Here is a 19,261-nt window from a genome sequence, read left to right on the forward strand (position 1 = left end):
CATCTTAATAATAAATTAGAAGCTATCCATTCTTTTCAACGTATCAATCTTTATGGGCGACAGCATAGCCCCGGTCTTAAATCACCCAGAAGAATACAAGCTATGCGTCACTCCAAAAGATGATGAGGGAGCACGTGTTCAATGCTTTTATCCTGCTTGTCCTGAGAGCTTGCACAAGATGAAATGGGAACGACAGCTTCACTTTTGAGTAAATGAGTTGGATTCTATCCCGTAGATGTCAAATCCATGCAATCCAATTGTCACTCTGAGCATGGTGATGACTGAAGGATTGGTGAGATAAACTAAAAGCACTCTACGTGTGTGCTGCAAAGAGATGGAAGTGATGTCTCATGACAAGGATTCGACTATCCATGACTAAAATTAAAGACAGACTCTAAAGTTTGTCAGTTCCTTGAACTGAAAGATAAATTCTAAATATGAGCACATAATTAAAATCATGTAAGTCAAATTATGATATCTTTATCCAATTCTTGCTCTTTGGCTTTCTATTTCTATACTTGTTTGAAGGGCTGTGATTAAAGCTACTAATGGCATGAGTGTTCATGGAGATTTTTATTGAAATATTTAGTTGACTAGAGAGTAAGTTTCACTCTTCTGCAAAGCATATATCCATACACAAGAGGAGAGAGTGTGTTTGTTATGCTTCAATAGTGGACAAATGATAGAATACCTAAAGAACGATGCTAAAAGTGGTAGATGCCTCGACATTGATTTGATACTCCTTTATGCTGCCTGCAAACTTCCAGAGGTTAAAATTGCATCACGAGTCATATTAAGTTGTGGGCAGGCTGTCTTTGGATGAGTCTATTCCATCCTTCGAGCCTAAGGCTATCGAGCCACGATAAAGATGCGAGTGTTCTCAACCATATTCCAAACTTGCAACTCTATTAACATTTTGAGATCTCAATCCACATAAAGTGAACGAGATGAGAAACACCAACAGAAACCATGTCATCAATTTGGACAGCGAAAACTCCATGATTCAATTTCTTGGCAATGCAAAGGTGAGTACAAGGGACGTGTCCAAAGTGCCTTCAACAATCATTTGTAGCACATGGCAACATGGTTTTGAGCACCATGAATTGTAGATGAATTACTTGCTTGGCTGAAGATGGTAATGAAAGCAGCCACAAATCTGCCAAGCTTGGCTAAAGAAGGAGACAGGCCAGTGATTCAACATTTATCCACTGCCAATGCCATTTCCACAGGCCCTCTTTGGAGCACGACATCTTTGATGGACTCAAGAAACTTTATCCAATTTGAAATGAGGCAGTGTGGAAAATGTGCACAAAGATAAGATGTGCTCTTTTCCCTCTTGAAGGGAGGTCCAAGCTTCTCAAGAAAAGTTTGATGGCGGCTTTCCTTAAAAATGAGTCCACCAAGATGTGAGGGGATCCTTTTCTGAGGTAAATCAAGAAGCATTGCTCACAAGTGAGAGATTACTATTATGCTTTTGGTCTTTGAAAGTTCTGAATCAGATTTAGATGCTTTATATGGAAAATTAAGGTGGGGAGATTATCATTGATGTGTAAAGAAGCTTGGCAACTTGAAAGAAAATTTATGTGTTTGCTGTTAGGTTTGTCTATATATCGACGATGATTCTACACATACCCCCCTTCATATTCCGTATATCTTCATGAATTAGAAAGATAATATCTCAATTAGCTGTACAAATTTTTGTTGGTCAAGACTATAGTTAATTCGAACTCCACCCATGTCCCTTCATCCCTTGCTGGCATTCATATTCATGAGGACACACTTGAGCTCAAGTTATAAGAACAAAATGCTTAAAAAATTAGATGTTAATTTGGGATATTGATGGTTAGATCTCTATCCTGAGACCAAATGCCACCGGTTTAGTAGATTCCATCAAATCTACAAAAAGGAGTGAAATCCATTCGAAAGCAAGAACCGCTTGCTAAAACAAGTGACCTGATTGCGAAAATCCCATTAGCTTTTGAGAGATATGTGAGGCCCTTGAGATCTAACAGTTTTTCAGTCAAAATCTTGTTAGTTAAACATCACAGCAGTTAGGGTGCATAACGATATAATATGTTAATGTGTCCCATGAAACTAGTACAGCTTCTTAGCCCAATGCCAATTATTTGCTGCTGGACCTTCATCAACATAGAGGAGTATAATAGCCCAATGCACATTGGGGAGTAATATTTAAACCATCGAAATGCATAGTATTTGGACTCTTCTGCAAATTTTGTTTTAAATGTTGAAAAATGCTACGAGGCCTGATCTTTAAAAAAAAAAAAACAAAAAAAAAAAATGCCATGTGGCATAAAAGGGTTGGTTATTATGTTACCATAAATGATATTGTGGACTGCATCAATGCCCTCCTTCCACATGACATGCAAATGACATATGGCTTTACTTATAAATATTTACTTTAAAACTAGCGCCCTTAGTGTATGCTATTTGTGTAAATAAAAAAGATAGACAATTTAAGTCATGTGTGCAACTAAATAATGCTTTATAAAGTGCTTCAGATTTAAGTCATGCTTTAAATTTAACAAGTGGGATCTTTCTCATTAATTTGATAAAATTATATTTTTATGGACTTTACAAATTTTGCTTTTCAAAGATCAGTTAAACATGTATAAATGCATAAATATATATAAAAAAATAATATATATAAAAAATAAATATATATATATATATATATATATACATGCTCAAGTGAATGAGAAACAAAAGGTTCTCTCTCCAATTAATTGTCTTGATTTTAAATGGAAAACTAATGTGTACAGAGGCAAGCTTGAGAGTTATCTCAATTTCACACCTCCCAACATTTGTTGCTTTGGATGAGTTGCTTGTTTAGTTTTTTACTTTCACAAAAAGAAGTGCCATGCCAACAAGTTCATGCATGCTTGGTAACTGTTACTTCAGCCACCAAATTCCTTATGACATTATAACCACTGACATTTTCCGAACATGTAAGCCCCCACCACACAGTAAGAGGTCCGTGGGATAACCTAACAAACACAAGGGATACGTGGGAGGAACCAATTGGGCATGGAAAATAGCTCAAATAATATAAATGGCTAAAAGGGGTGCTAAGGAATCTGTCGTCCATTTTTTAACTTTGAAAGTAGGTTGTGCCCCATTGTCTTCCTCATTGGAATTTGAAATCCAACCTTCCCCTTGGAGAAGCAGGAGGCGTTTTGGGATGTTATAAAGGACTTTCAAAAAAGTGAGGGAGAGGGGAGAAAAAGTTTCTGAACAAATGTCTGGGTGAAACCCACTCAATCAACTGAAGTCATATGTCCTCCTATATGTTGCATTTTAATATTGTATAAGGGACTGAGAGATTGATTTAGTAATGTTGGAGAATACCCACCGACCGACCGACCGATGGCCGGAGGAACCGACCGACTACCGGGAGAACGACCGACTGACGGCCCGACCGACCGACGACGGCCGACCGACCGATTGCGGTCGGAGCGACCGTCGACGGACGCCATCACCGGCTAATTATCGGCTCACGACCGACTGAGGATATGTCGGACGCACCTTTTCCGACCGACTGAATCCAGAGGTCTGATGGCCGACTCATGTAAGACTCCCCGACCAGCGGAGGGGCCCGACGCCACTCAGCTGGCCACCGACTTAGGGTCGGTCGACTCCTCCAATCGCCGTACAGCCGCCAGACCTTGTCAGTTCTGACAGCAACATGCGGCATGGCTATCTAGGGACATTGTCCCGCCGAGGGCATTGTCAACCCTGGTGATTTGACAGCCCCACGGCGACATGACACTTTCACGGCGACTCTGACAATCTACAGTGAGTTGACAATTCCTCACTTGTCCGCGCCATTAATGACGGCGCCATGCCGTGCTCCACTATATAAACCGGGGAAGGCAACAGTGCAAGGGATCCGGTCCGCTCCCCCACTTCTCGACTCCAAAAATATAGGCTCGCTCCTCTCCCTCTCTCCCCCTCTCGATCGAGCTCTCTGTCTACATTTCACTGTTGCTCAGTCACCTCTCTGACTTGACCGTCGGAGGGTCCCCGTCGGAGCCGCCTCCGGTCAGTGTGGACTTCTCGTTTTTGCAGGTGCACGTTCCCCGGCGATCGATCGACGAGGCGATTGGCCGCAACAGATTGGCGCGCCAGGTAGGGGACACATGACAAAGATAAGAGCTCAACGATCGAGGATCACTGGATCGGCGAGGCGCTCTTCCCGCGGGAAGAGGCCCCCCATCACCGCCGGTGGCGGAGCCCAGCTCTCCGCGCCCTGCAGTGACCACGGAGGCGCAGATTGCGGCCATCGTACGGCAGATGACCGTACTGACGGACGCAGTCAAAAGCCTCCAGCAGCAACCGGCGGCCCGTTCGATGCCCTCCAGGAGCAGCCGCCGACAACCGCACCGATCCCCGTCGCCTCCGCGCGAGCGCCCTCAACAGCGCTCCCACGGAGAAGAGGAGGAGCGGCCCTGGCGTGACGACCGACGGTCCCAGCAGCCCTCCCTTTCCCCGCTGGAACGGGCAAGGAAGGAGAAACGACCGCGCACGCCGTCGGCCTCCCTCTCGGAATCTTCCGGAGACTCCACTCCCGGGGTCTCCCAGCATCGACGAGCGGACGACTACGAGCACCGGTTCGAGGAAATCGACCGCCGACTCGCCCAGTTGCAGATGGACGGCCAGAAGTCTTCGAACGACGTCGACTTCCAGACCGCCCAACCTCTCTCCCGACTGGTCCTCGACGAGCCGATTCCCAGTCGGTTCAAAATGCCGCACGTGGAGCCATACGACGGCTCCACCGACCCAGTCGACCACCTCGAGGGCTATAAAGCTCTCATGACGATTCAAGGGGCAACCGACGCTCTTTTTTGCATCGGCTTCCCCGCTACGCTCCGCAAGGCTGCCAGGGCCTGGTACTCGACCTCCGATCGGGAAGTATCCACTCCTTCGGGCAGCTCGAGCACTCGTTCGTGGCCCATTTCAGCACCAGCCGAAAGCCGCCGCGAACGTCGGACAGCCTTTTCTCCCTCAAGCAGGGAGAAAATGAGACGCTCCGACACTTCGTGACGCGATTCAACACGGCCACGCTTGAGGTCCGGGACCTCAACGAAGACATGGCTGTCTCAGCCATGAAGCGGGCCTGAGGGCGTCCCGATTCACCTACTCTCTGGACAAGACCCTCCCCGGATATACGTCGAGCTGCTGGAGCGCGCATACAAGTATATGCGCGCGGACGAAGGAGCGTCCCACCGACGCTTGGCCGAGCCCAGAGGCCCGAAAGAGAAGCGGAGGAAAGGTCGGGAGCCCGCCGAACCTAGCAGGCCCCCGATCGATAGTCGGGTCTCGCCACCCCGACGAATCCAAAAGTCACCCCGGCAACAGACTCCGAGGCCGGCACGCCCCAGGTATGACTCCTACACTCCTCTCTCCGCTCCTCGTGCGCAGATCCTGATGGAGATCGAGGGGGAAGAATACCTGCGACGGCCTCCGCCTCTGAAGGCAAAGGGCCTCGACCGTCGGAAGTACTGTCGATTTCACCGAAGCCACGGCCACGACACCGAGCAGTGCATCCAGCTGAAGGATGAGATCGAAGCTCTCATCCGCGGGGGTATCTCGGCAAGTTTCGGAAGGGTCCGCCGACCCAACCAGTTGCCGATCGACGACCCCAGCCGACTGAAGAAGCGGCGAACAATCAGCCGACGGCCGGAGTCATCAACATGATCTCCAAGCGACTGGGCCCGGGGACGTCTGCGGGAGGGGAGCCGACGAAAAGGCGCGCCCGGACGGCGTAATCACCTTCACAGAGGACGACGTTCGGGGCATCCAAACTCCCCACGACGATGCTGTTGTTGTGTCGGCGACGATAGCAAATTATGATGTAAAATGAATTTTTGTCGATAATGGAAGTTCAACAATGTTTTGTTTTACTCGACCTTCTCCCGGATGCAACTGTCAATCGACCGACTTAAGAGGGTCTCCGTGCCCCTGATCGGCTTTGCCGGAGATGCTGTCACGACAGAGGGAGAAATTACCCTGCCCGTGACGGCCGGCCGAACCACGGCAAAGCACGGTCCACTTAACTTTCGCGGTCGTCCAAGTTCCTTCGGCCTACAACGCCATACTCGGACGACCCGGATTGAACGCCCTCAGGCAATCGTCTCGACGTACCATCTCCTTGTTCGGTTCCCGACCAAAAACGAATCGGGGAGATGCGCGGAGATCAACAGCTCGCCCGACGATGCTTCCAAATCTTCGCTCAAAGCGACGAGTCGAGGGTTCCTGACAATCGACAAGCTGGACCAACGGGAGGAGGAAGAACGAGGTTCGCCGGCCGAGCAGCTCGAGGCGATCCCGATAGGAGAAAATCCCGACAGGAAAGTTTGGGTCGGGTCCAATGCCCGACACCGAACGACGCCGACTGACGGAGCTGCTGACGGCCAATGCCGACATATTTGCTTGGTCGGCAGCAGATATGTCGGGCATCCCCCCAGAAACAATAACCCACCGACTCAACATCGACCCGACGATGAGGCCGGTGAGGCAGAAGAAAAGGTCCTTCGCTCCAGAAAGCAGAGGGCCATCGACGAAGAAGTGGACAAGCTACTCGAAGCAGGCTTCATCCGAGAATCCACGTATCCCGATTGGCTCGCCAATGTTGTCATGGTCAAAAAAGCCAACGGGAAGTGGAGGATCTGCATCGACTACACCGACCTCAACCGAGCCTGCCCAAAGATAGCTTCCCGCTTCCCAAGATCGACCAGCTGGTGGATGCGACGTCCGGATTTCGACTGCTCAGCTTCATGGACGCCTTCGTCGGGTACAACCAGATCCGGATGGTGCCTGAAGACGAGGAGCACACCACGTTCGTGACTCCCAAGGGCCTCTACTGTTATCGGGTGATGCCCTTCGACTGAAGAACGCCGGCGCCACCTACCAGCGACTCGTCAATAAGGTCTTCAAAGACCAGATCGGCCGCAACATGGAGGTGTACGTGGACGACATGCTGGTGAAAAGCACGCAGATCCCGGACCATGTTCAGGATCTCGAGGAGACCTTCCACACCCTTCGACGATACCGAATGAAGCTCAACCCGACCAAGTGTGCTTTTGGGGTGACCTCAGGGAAGTTCCTCGGATTCCTCATTTCTCAGAGAGGGATTGAGGCCAACCCTGAGAAGATAAAGGCAATCCTCGACATGCGTCATCCGAACACCAAGAAGGAGGTCCAACAGCTGAACGAAAAATTGTCGCTCTTAGCCGATTCATTCTCGATCAGCTGAAAGGTGCCTCCCGTTTTTCAAAACTTTGCGTCACGCAAATGGGTTTTCTTGGTCGGATGAGTGCCAACAGGCCTTCGAAGACCTGAAGAGGTACTTGGCTTCCCCACCGCTGCTCGTAAAGCCGCAGGTCGGGGAAACCCTGTATCTCTACTTGGCCACATCTTCTGAGGCGATCAGTTCGGTGCTCGTCCGAGAAAATGAGTGCCGAACCCATCAGCCTATCTACTACACCAGCAAGGTGCTCCACGGCGCAGAGGCCAGATACTCGGAGATGAAAAGATGATTTTTGCCCTGACCGTCTCGCGCAACGACTCCGTCCATACTTCCAGGCCCACGCCATAGTGGTGCTCACCAACCAGCCCCTGAGGGCGATACTGCGCCGACCGACACATCTGGACGACTCGCGAAGTGGGCGATGAAGCTCAGCGAGTTCGACATTCAGTACCGACCAAGGCCTGCCCTGAAAGCTCAGGTCTTGGCCGACTTCATCGCCGAATGCCCGACAACCGACCAAGGGTCGGGAGCTGAAGACCCGGACGAGATGCGGTCTCTGAGCCAGACCCGATCTCCACCTGGGTACTCCACATCGACGGAGCCTCAAACGCTCAGGGAAGCGGGGCCGGGCTCCTGCTCAGAATTGGATGGGGTGGTCACCGAGTAGCCCTCCGGTTCGACTTCAAGGCCTCCAACAACCAAGCCGAATACGAGGCACTCCTCGCCGGCTTGAGGATGGCAAGGAGCTGGGCGTCGACAGCCTCCGGGCATTCTCCGACTCTCAGCTGATCGAAGGGCAGGTCAAGGGCGAATTCGAGGTGCGAGATCCGACCATGGTCAAGTACCTTCAGAAAGTGAAGGACCTCGTGGCACGCCTCAAGTATTTCAAATTTCCCATATCCCAAGGTCGGAGAACGCCCGTGCCGACGCACTCTCCAGACTGGCGACTTCGGCCTTCGACTCCTTGGGTCGGACGTTCGTGGAGAACCTCGAGCACCCGAGCATCGATCGGGTCGAGAGGTACTGCAGCTGACATCCGAACCAAGTTGGATGGATCCGATCGTTCGGTATCTGACCGATGGGGTCAGCCCCGAAGATCCCACGGAGGCCAAGCGACTCCGATGGTCAGCCTCAAATATGTCATCATGGACGGCCGACTCTACAAAAGGTCGTTCTCCTTCCCCTGCTAAGGTGTTTGGGCCGACCGACGCCGACTACGCTCTCCGAGAGGTTCACGAAGGAATTTGCGGGAACCACTTGGGGGGCAAGTCCCTGGCCTACAAGTCCTGCGACAAGGTTATTACTGGCCTACCATGAAGAGGGATGCAGCCGAGTTGGTCCGGAGGTGCGAGCCATGTCAAAAGTATGCCAATATTCAACACCAACCGGCAGCCAAATTGCCCCTATTGTCGCTCTGTGGCCTTCGCCCAGTGGGGGGTCGACATTCTCGATCCTTTTCCACCAGCATCGGGCCAGAGGAAGTTCATCGTTGTCGCCATCGACTACTTCACCAAATGGGTGGAGGCCGAACCATTGGCGCAGATCACCGAGCGGAAGATGGAGGACTTTATCCAGAAATCCATCATCTTAGGTTCGGATTGCCGCACACCATCATCACCGACAACGGACGGCAATTCGACAACCAGGACTTCAGAGACTTCTGCGCCAGGTTCCACATCAGGCACCGACTGACTTCAGTCGGGCACCCCCAGTCCAACGGCGAGGTCGAGGTGACCAACCAACCTTGCTCCACGGACTCAAGACCCGACTAAACGAAGCCAAAGGTCTCTGGGTCGATGAGCTGGGCTCCGTTCTGTGGGCTTACCGAACGACACCCCGCGTTCCGACCGGGGAATCGCCTTTCAGTTTGGCCTATGGAACGGAGGCCATGATCCCACTCGAGATTGGACTGCCATCTTCAAGAGTCGAGCGGTATCAAGAGCCGGGCAACTCCGAGAGTCGGAGGGCCGACCTAGACCTCCTCCCCGAACTACGGGACGAGCCCAAATTCGCATGGCTTCGTACCGACAGAGGGTCGCTCGGTATTACAACGCCAAGGTCAGACCGAAGCTTTTCAGGCCTGGCGACTTGGTCTTGAGGAAGGCAGAAGTGTCGAAGCCCTTGGACCAAGGGAAGCTGGCCCCAATTGGGAAGACCCTACAAGGTAGCAGACACCTACGGTCCGAGAGCCTACCGACTGGAGACCCTTGAGGAAAAATCCATTCCCCGAACTTGGAACGCCGACAACTTGAAGCTGTATTACCAATGAACTTTATAATTCGATAGTCGGAATACAAATTCAGTTTGAAAGTTCAGAGTTTTAACTCTTCGACTAATGATCGGTGCTCATCAAGGTCAAGCCCCGACATGCCAAGGTGGACTTAGTATCTTCTGGAACCAACGGCCTTATCGCCGGTGATCCATCGGACTCTTGCGAGGACCGACTCATCTACATGGTCGGGAGTTGACACTCCTTCGACGATCGATGATGCATCGGACCTTACAAGGACCGATGAACCCTTATTGACAGGAGTTGATACTCCTTCGACGATCGACGGTACGTCGGACCCTTACAAGGACCGATGCACCCTTACGGACAGGAGTTAACACTCCTTCTACGGTCGAACTTTCGGGCCAAACCATCGGCTGACAAGCCGATCGGGCCCCGACCAAAGAGAGGCGAAAAGCCTACGCGACTGACGTCGCGACTTCTGACCAGGCTACGGCCGGTCGAGGGATATTCGGCTTACCACCGTCTATCGCACAACGCGACCTTAGTCGCATCCACGACTTGCCGACCGACCTACGGCTGGCTGGACGATATTCGGCTTGCTACCGTATGTCGAAAGATACAGAACGAATACCCGACGCAAGAGCATGGGGATCCGACTTATTGTCGTTCCCCCGACACTGCGCCGGACGACATTCGACTGAACGCGTCTATGGAAGCCCGACTACTGAACCTTTACCAGGTTCGGTCGGCTCCCTACTCAACAAGACGCGCCCAACTGATGAGCTCGACTATCAGAAGCCGACCCAAAGTCGGGACTTACCCTTCCTTCGTAGCGGCACGAGTTGCCGAACGCCCTACCGACTTATATGAGTTAGCGACTTACACAAGTTAATGACTCACTAAGGCATTCAACTATACATTTGGAAGAAGGAGACAAACGGAAAGCAGAAGAAATTTTCATTCAAAATTTTCATTCAAAATGTACAAAGTCGGGTCGAAGCCCGATTACATGTATTTCAAAAAACAGAACAAGCAAAGGAAAATCGGTATGGCCCGATCACCCGTCTGAGTCGATCTCCTCGACCGATGGGAGATCGGGGATGACTGGTGTGTCGGCCACGAGCGGTGCCGGGTCGACGGCTGAAGCTGGTCCTTCGGTCGGCGGGGGACTGGCAGTCGGTGCCGCTTCCTCCGGGATGACTTCCTCCGCAGCAACTACGCCTCCCGACGGCTGGTCGGCCATCTCCTCGGTGGCTTCCTCCTCGGCCCCCGGTGGGACGATGCTGCTAAGGTCAAGCTCCGGATACAAGGCCCAGACTGCCTCCCGTCCGTCCTCGTACCCCACCCGGTACGAGGCGAAACCCGACTCGAGCATCTCCTCCCGATATTGGTCGGAGACCCGGAAGTCTTCAACCGCTCGATCGGCCGACTCCCTCACCGACCTTGCCTCTTCCTCCGCCCGGCCGAGCGATTCCTTCGCCGACTCCGCCTCCGCCTTTGCTATGTCGGCGTCGGCTTGGGCGATCGAAAGCTCCTCCTCGACCTTGGCGAGCTTCTCCAGGCTCACCCGAAGCTGTTCGCGCTCGCCTTGGAGTTCGGCGGTGGCGCCGTCCCGTTCGTGCCGAAGACGACGCACGGCCCGACCCTTATGTCTGGCCTCCTTCTTGGCCGACCTAAGCTCGGACCCGAGCCGGGAGACCTCGTCCACTAACTTGGCCTCCCGGTCGGCCGACTGCTGAAGATGGTCGACCAACATCGCCTTCTCGGCTTCGGCCGCCGCCGACTTCTCCTTATAAGCGGCCCGGACGTTACCGAACCTCCGGTACCCGGCCTCCAGTTCCGACATTGTATAGATCAGCTGCCGATTGCAAATGCTTCGTCAGGATCATATAATGAGAAAAATCTCTAAGGAAAAGAGAAGGTGATGCGAAGCTTACCTCGACCATAGTCGGGTAGAACTTGGACAGCATCTCGGTTACCTGCCGAGATCTCAGCGACTCCACATCGGCCGGAAGGAGGATCCCCTGGCACAACCTTCTCGCCAGGTTATGGTCGGCCAACGTCGATGCACCCTCAGGGAACTGCACGCTGGGCGGCACAGATCGGCTCCCCGACCTTGTTTCGTCCGCAGGGTCCATCGGGGCCTTCCCTCGATCGGCCGCCCCGATCGACGGAACCGGCAGCGAGGGGATGCTCGAAGTAGAACCAGCACCCCCCGCTGCGGCCACGGACCCTACCAGATGATGTTCGGTTTCCCGAACGACATCCGGCTCCACCACCTCCGGTGATGCCACCGACGCTCCTTCGGCTGCCTCCTCCACTGACCTCTCCTCCGTACGAGCCGCCGGAGCCGCGAGCGTGATGACGGGCTCCGACTGATCGGTCACCGACGCTTCGACGATCGGCGCCGCTGGAGCAGGCTTCTTCGGGGGGCGCGAAGGTCCGGCCCCCGATGCTGGCCTCTTCCTCGTCGTGAATTGCCGAATCTCCGCGTCTGTCGGCCGCATTCTTGGAGGTGTCCCTGCAATACCGACAAAGGTGTTAACTAAAGAACCGGACTAAGGGTCGGATGAAAAGGAGACCGAGAAATCAGACGATACCTAGTCGGGGGACCAAGCTTAAGCCGGCGTCATAGAGAGCTTGTTCGGTAACAAGCTCCCTCTGCTTCGGGACCGACATATCTTTTAGTCGGTGGAAGTCCTCCCGGTCGTCCGCTTCCACCCGACTGTTGTCATTGGCTTCGGTTCGGGGCACGCCCCAGTGAGAAGGAAAGCCCTAAGAAGACGGAGAAGAAACAAAGAAGAATTGGTTCTTCCACCCATGAATGGACGATGGAAGACCGGTGATGAAGGAATGGCCCTTCCGGGGGTTGAAGAGCCACCACCCTCGGGCTTTAGGGTGGGGTCGGAGCACAAAGAAGGCCCGGAAGAGAGAAATGCGAGGGTTGGTCAGCAAAAGCTGACACAACAAAGCAAAACTGATTATGAGACGGACTGAGTTCGGCTCTAGTTGCGTCGGACAGAGTCCGTAATAGTTCAGAAGATTTCGGACGAACTCCGGAATCGAGAGCCGAAGACCTGCGCGGAGGTCCTCGACATACAGCGCCAGCTGACCAGACGGAGGGCTGTTAACCCGACCGCCAGCCCCTGGGACGGACAGTTGAAACTACTCCAGGATGCAATATTGCTCCCGAAGCCGATCAACATTCGGCCCCGAAAGCGAGGAAGCCTCATCTTCCGGAGTCAATCGGGAGTCGTCGGTCGGGTTCCCCGACCGAGCTCCCTGAGTCGGATTCCTGGCCATTGTACCGGAACCGAATGGGAAAGAAACAGAGAAGAGGAAGAAGGTGAGGAAGACGGAAGATGGACCACGAACCGGAGAAACTCCTCTGGAAGCAAGAAAGCTCTACCCGCGACGACTGAGAAATCGCCCGGACAGAGTTTCGGCAGCAAAATGATAATGGTGGGGTCTTGGGTCCGAGAGGTCCTATATATATATAGGTCCGTCCGACGGCCAAGATGACTCCGCGCCGACCGAAGCTCCACGGATGCGCGACACGTGGCGGCCTCCGGGTGGCTGAGGATTCGGCGCGCCCCGTCCCGGGACGGCCGCACCGCCCATATTAAATGCGGGGGGCGCCGGCCAACCACCTTCGACACGCGGCACGCGCGGACGCGGTTCCGCATTTATGCACCCGCGCCGATTCGCGTTCTCGATGGGACACCTGACAGCGCCCCACACTCCCACGATCGGCGTCGGATATCCGGTCGTCTGACGCCATATCGTCCGGCGCCCGATCTCCTGACACCGACGTAACGTCTGACGACGACAAGACGTGACATCTGACACCGACTAGACGTCCAGATCGCTTGGCATTTATGAGATGTCTGACATCGGATCAGCCGGCGGTACGGTCGGATCTGTGCATACGACAACCCCACTCCTAGTCGCCCAGGATTGCTGCCCGAGTAAGAGCATCGACCAGCTCACCATCCGACTTAGGAGTGGAGGGGGGCAACTGTTGGGGAATACCCACCGACCGACCGACCGATGGCCGGAGGAACCGACCGACTGCCGGGAGGACCGACCGACTGACGGCCCGACCGACCGACCGACGGTCCGACCGACCGACCGACGGCCGGACCGACCGATTGGCGGTCGAAGCGACCGACTGACGGACACCATCACCAGCTAATTATCGGCTCGCGACCGACTGAGGATATGTCGGACGCACCTTTTCCGACCGACTGAACCCAGAGGTCTGATGGCCGACTCATGTAAGACTCCCCGACCAGCGGAGGGGCCCGACGCCACTCAGCTGGCCACCGACTTAGGGTCGATCGACTCCTCCAATCGCCGTACAGCCGCCAGACCTTGTCAGTTCTGACAGCAACATGCGGCACGGCTATCTAGGGGCATTGTCCCGCCGAGGGCATTGTCAACCCTGGTGATTTGACAGCCCCACGGCGACATGACACTTTCACGACGACTCTGACAATCTACAGTGAGTTGACAATTCCTCACTTGTCCGCGCCATTAATGACGGCGCCATGCCGTGCTCCACTATATAAACCGGGGAGGGCAACAGTGCAAGGGATCCGGTCCGCTCCCCCACTTCTCGACTTCAAAAACACAGGCTCGCTCCTCTCCCTCTCTCCCCCTCTCGATCGAGCTCTCTGTCTATATTTCACTGTTGCCCAGTCACCTCTCTGACTTGACTGTCGGAGGGTCCCCGCCAGAGCCGCCTCCGGTCAGTGTGGACTTCTCATTTTTGCAGATGCATGTTCTCCGGCGATCGATCGACGAGGCGATTGGCCGCAACAGCTCCTTTTATCTAAATGGGAGAAGGAGATGTGATCCAGATTAATCCCTTGTGTTTTGCTTGGCTACTGGGGAATGTCCATACCCAGTCATAGGTAAGAGGCGCATGGCTTGCTGAGCTGAACAAAAGGCCAAAGGAAATAAAATTAAACAAAAGATGCAGTGAATCCAGCCTCGGCTATCAGTGTCCTGGCAGGTTCCTCTGGACTTGGAGTCCCTCCTGCTGCCCTGTTTCTTTTGTTACTATTCTTAGCTACTTGAGGTAAGCATCTGCCTTTGACCATTCTCAGCTCATCTGATGCTTAGCCCCCAAGAAATGAAGACAATGTTCTTATGTTTCTTTTATCTTCCTAAAAGAACATGTGGCTGTTGACCAGGATTCTGAAAGGACCAACTTTTCACCAACAGACCAAGGGCAGTTCTGTGGTTTTGGAAAACTATCGGGTGAGATATTTAGTCCATCATCCATAAAAGGCTATCTAGACCAGCTACCTTGAGACAGAACAGAGCACATCCATAGAGCAGAGTTAGCTTAGAAAGAAGAGAATAGTAGAGATGGCCTTCAGCTTTTCCTGCATACCAGCCTTTGCCAAAGTTTCCCCCATGAAACCATCATCAAAAGAAGGGGATGAACGCGTCTCCAACCCAAAGGTGAAGGAGGAGTGTAAGGAGAAGAACAAGCAAGAGAAGGAGGTCAACAAAGAGAAGCATCAAGGGAGGAAGAAGAAGAGCAACCTGGTCAGGCCGCCTCAATGGCACCTTATTTCCCGTTCCACTCTCGACCGGGCCTCCGCTGATTCCATACTGTTTAATTAATTCTTTGATTCTTGGCAGACGAGCATTTGTGCTTTGTCACATAGATATCATGGACAAATAATTCTGTAGTTGTTGGCGTCAAAATATATTTGTTCATGGTTCTATTCAGTTATTAATTACCTTTGCCGTTGAATTCTATTCCCTTGTTCGTTAGTTGATATCCCCTCTCTCTCAAAAGGAAAACAAGAATTCCGGCACTGGAATAACCAGGATTAACAGTTACTATGAATGGATTAACAGCTACTCCAAAAGAAAGGAGTAAAGAAGGGTTATGGCTGGCATTAGAAGGCTTAATAGGAATAACATGATTTGTGGACTGTTTAGAGGAGAAGAAAATTGGATGCCTCAATCAATAAAGCTACTGATCAACTCCTTGCCGCTTTGTGCTGGGAAGCTTGAAAAGAATGTAACACAAGAATCTTTAGGAAGAAACATTGCTCTAAGTTTATAGTTCTTCAGAAAATTCTCCAATCTTTTCGTAGCTGGTTCCACATTTGCAGGCCAAGAATTCAAGACAGCCATGAAATACTTTGGAGCAAGCTTCAACCATTGCTTCAGCAGCCGTTGGATTCGTCTTGAGTATCTGCTACTTTGTTGTCTTGCAGTCACTGGAGGTTCTACATTTCATGGTGTCTGATGGAAGCATCGGATGTGGGCGTAGTTATGCTCTGTTTTCAGAACCTGTTCTACTCTGTTTTGCTAATCTTTGTTTTCTCTGTTTCTTCATAAGTTTCTTGCTCTCTTTTTTTGCTGTACATTCTTTCCTTTTCTGTATCTTACTCCTTGCAATAAAGCTTCGGTGACCAAGGCTGGCCCTTAGTCTTCTTTTCCATCAAAAAACTATCCCTTCCATTATTCCTGCTTTCTGAAAATATTTAGAAAGAAAGTGTTTGATTCGTAATCAAAATTAGAATGAAAATAAAAATCAAAATGGCTTGAAATCGGAATCGAAATGGTCAAATCTCTAGAAGTATTTGGTTCATAACCGGAACGAAAACGAAATCGAAATTGGAATGAAAATTTGAATCCACAGAGGAGAATAGAGATTGAGTTTTATATAGATTGAACTATTTCCATTCCACTATGGAATCGGAGTCGAAATGGGATTCCTCTCAACCAAACGGCTGGAATGGGAATCATCCATTCCGATTCTGATTCCAAACTCCCACTTCTCCAACCAAATACCTCACCCACTGTACTTCCAAACCAAGTACTCATAAATTCTCCAAAAAATAAAAGAAAAGAAAAGAAAAAGGGCTGATGCATATAACGCTTCATGATTTCTTTGTTAGGCTAGAAAAATCTCCACCTAAGCAAAGATTGGCTTTTGTGGTATAGAATTTCAAAGGATGTTTGGTTGAAAAGAGTGGGGGTTTGGAATAGGAATCGGAATCGAAATCCGTGACTTCTATTTCAATCGTTTAGTTGGGTGGAGTCCCATTCTGATTCTGATTTCAAGATGGAATGGGAATGGCTCAATCTATATAGAACTCAATCCCTACTCTCCTCTATGGATTCAAATTTTTATTCCAATTACGATTTCGATTCCAGTCACGAACCAAACGCTACGGAAGATTTGGCCATTCTGATTTCGATTCCAAGCCATTCTGATTCCCATTTCCATTTCGATTTCAGTTATGAAGCAAACACCCCTCAGAGAGAGTGGGTCGCATTAAGGAGGCATTTGGTTCGTAACCGAAATCAACATGAGAATGAAAATGAGAATGGGAATAGCTTGAAATCGAAATTGAAATGGTCAAATCTTCCAAAGCGTTTGGTTCATGATCAGAATCGGAATCGGAATCAAAATTGGAATGAAAAATTGAATCCATAGAAGAGAGTAGGAATTGAGTTCTATATAGATTAATCCATTCTCATTTTACGAAATCAGAATCGAAATGGGACTCCTTCCAACCAAATGATTGGAATAGGAATCACCCGTTCCGATTCCGATTCCAAACTTCCATTCCCCCCAACCAACTTTTTACCAAGTCCACGTGGAATCCGTGGGATCACAAGACGTGTGCAAGAACACATATGATTGGATAACGCTAAAAGATGCGGATTATATTATTACTACTGCTTCAATATCTGTTAAAGAAATGAAATAAGAGTCTTTTTTATCCTCGTTTGTGATTCGATCAACAATCAGCTATCAGTGGTTTCATTCACAAAGATACTGCTTGCCGAAACTTTCCTTTCCGTGCATTATTTTACTTCCAATATTGTCATAGCCCAAAACCTAGACCTAAGCCCAAAAAAAAAAAAAAAAAAATAGGGGATCAAACCGGGAAGAAGACTCTCGATAGGAGTCTTCTTCTCCGACGAAACCCGAGCAAGATCGGACTCCTAGGACCCCTCGGAGTCCTAGGGTTCCCTATAAGAAGACCCCCTCCCCCTTGAGACCGAACATCGGCCTCCTCCCTCTCTTTTTCTCTCCGATTTTCTCGAATTAGAGCTGCGGACATCGCTTTGTCTTCGCCGTGACTGCTCTCCGACGAAGTCACCGAAGGTCAAGGTAAGCCTTCCTCCTTTTCCTCCCTTCCTTCCTCTTCCTCCCATGCCTTGTGCGCGGCTACCGGCGTCCCCTCTTTTGCCGGGCCGTTCAGGCCACAGCCGCCACAGCGAAGGCCGGCGGCCGACTTGGGCCACTCCCTCGATCACGGAGGAGCGTGGCCGGCGATCGATTTCGATCGCCGGTGCCAGAAAAATCCACGGAAAAGAGACCAAAAAGAAGAAAAAGAAAAAGAAGAAAAAGAAAAGAGAAAGAAGGAAAAAGAGAAAAAGAAAAAGAAAGAAAAAGAAGAAAAAGAAGAAAAAAAAAGAGAAAAAGAAAAGAAAAGAAAAGAAAATAATAATAATAATAATAATAATAAAATATATATATATATTTATTTATATATATATATATGAACAAATAAATAAATAAATAAATAAATAAATAAAATAAAATAAAAAATGATGAGAGAGAGAGTTTCTCTCTCTTCTCTCAGTCTGAACCCTGACTTTCTCTCTCTGAAATTAGACTTTCTCTCTCTAGAATTTTCTCTCTCTAGAATATTTCTCTCTCTTGATGGATTTCTCTCTCTCTAAAGTTATTTTCCTCTAGGATTAGCGTAGTGGAAGGCTTCATCTGATGATTTTGATCGAGTTTAGGGAAGAGTCGATTTTAAGTGAGGTTTTGAATTGGGATTTGTTTAGATTTAATTTTAAATTAAAATTAATATAAAAATATAATTTTGAATAATAGGCACGGAAGAATCACCTAAAAGTTAGTCGATCTGTTCATTCAGTGCTCCGTGAAAGGTAAGTAATGAATCATCTTCTCGAGATATTCCATATTTATTCTGAAAATAAATAATTATTCTCTGAAATTATGCATGAATTATGAAATTATGTTTTGAAAGAAAAGTGCTTTTGAAATGTTATGGTATATCGATTTATGCACATGTTTAGTGAAAGATTATGATATATATTATGGTACAAAGTGTTTTGATATAGATCGGATTTATGCTCTCAGCCTAACTATGTTTCAGTGGACCCCGTCAATGGGGATTATACGTTGGTATTTGTGGACCCTGCCAGTGGAGGTTGTGCGCTGGTGTTTGTGGACCCTGCCAGTGGAGGTTGTGCGCTGGTATTTGTGGACCCTGCCAGTGGGGATTGTGCGCTGGTATTCTGTGGACCCCGCCAATGGGGGTTAAACGTTGGTCATAGTCAAGGCTGTTGAGTTACGAGTGTTTTGCATCGAATCGGATTTATGATTATATTATATGTGAATATTTGAAAATATTTGATTTGTATTAAATCAGCATGAAATATATTTTTATGTTTATTTGCAGTATTATTCTTGAAAATTATATAATATGTGAAATATCTGGTAGAGATACTTGTTACTTACTGGGCTGTCTAGCTCATTACCGTTCTTTCTATTTTTCAGATTCAGATAATTAATTTCGAGCGTGGGACGAAATATTGAGACAGAGCTTTTTAGAAGCGAGATTAGCATTGTCAACTTCATTGAACTTAGATCTATTTTTTTTTTTTAGTAAAATTTTATTGGATGTAAGATATTTGATTTAATTACTTGAATTATAATTGAATAATAATTACTTGAATTTATT

Source organism: Elaeis guineensis, chromosome 9 (genome assembly GCF_000442705.2).
Source record: "Elaeis guineensis isolate ETL-2024a chromosome 9, EG11, whole genome shotgun sequence".
NCBI classification, from domain to species: domain Eukaryota; kingdom Viridiplantae; phylum Streptophyta; class Magnoliopsida; order Arecales; family Arecaceae; genus Elaeis; species Elaeis guineensis.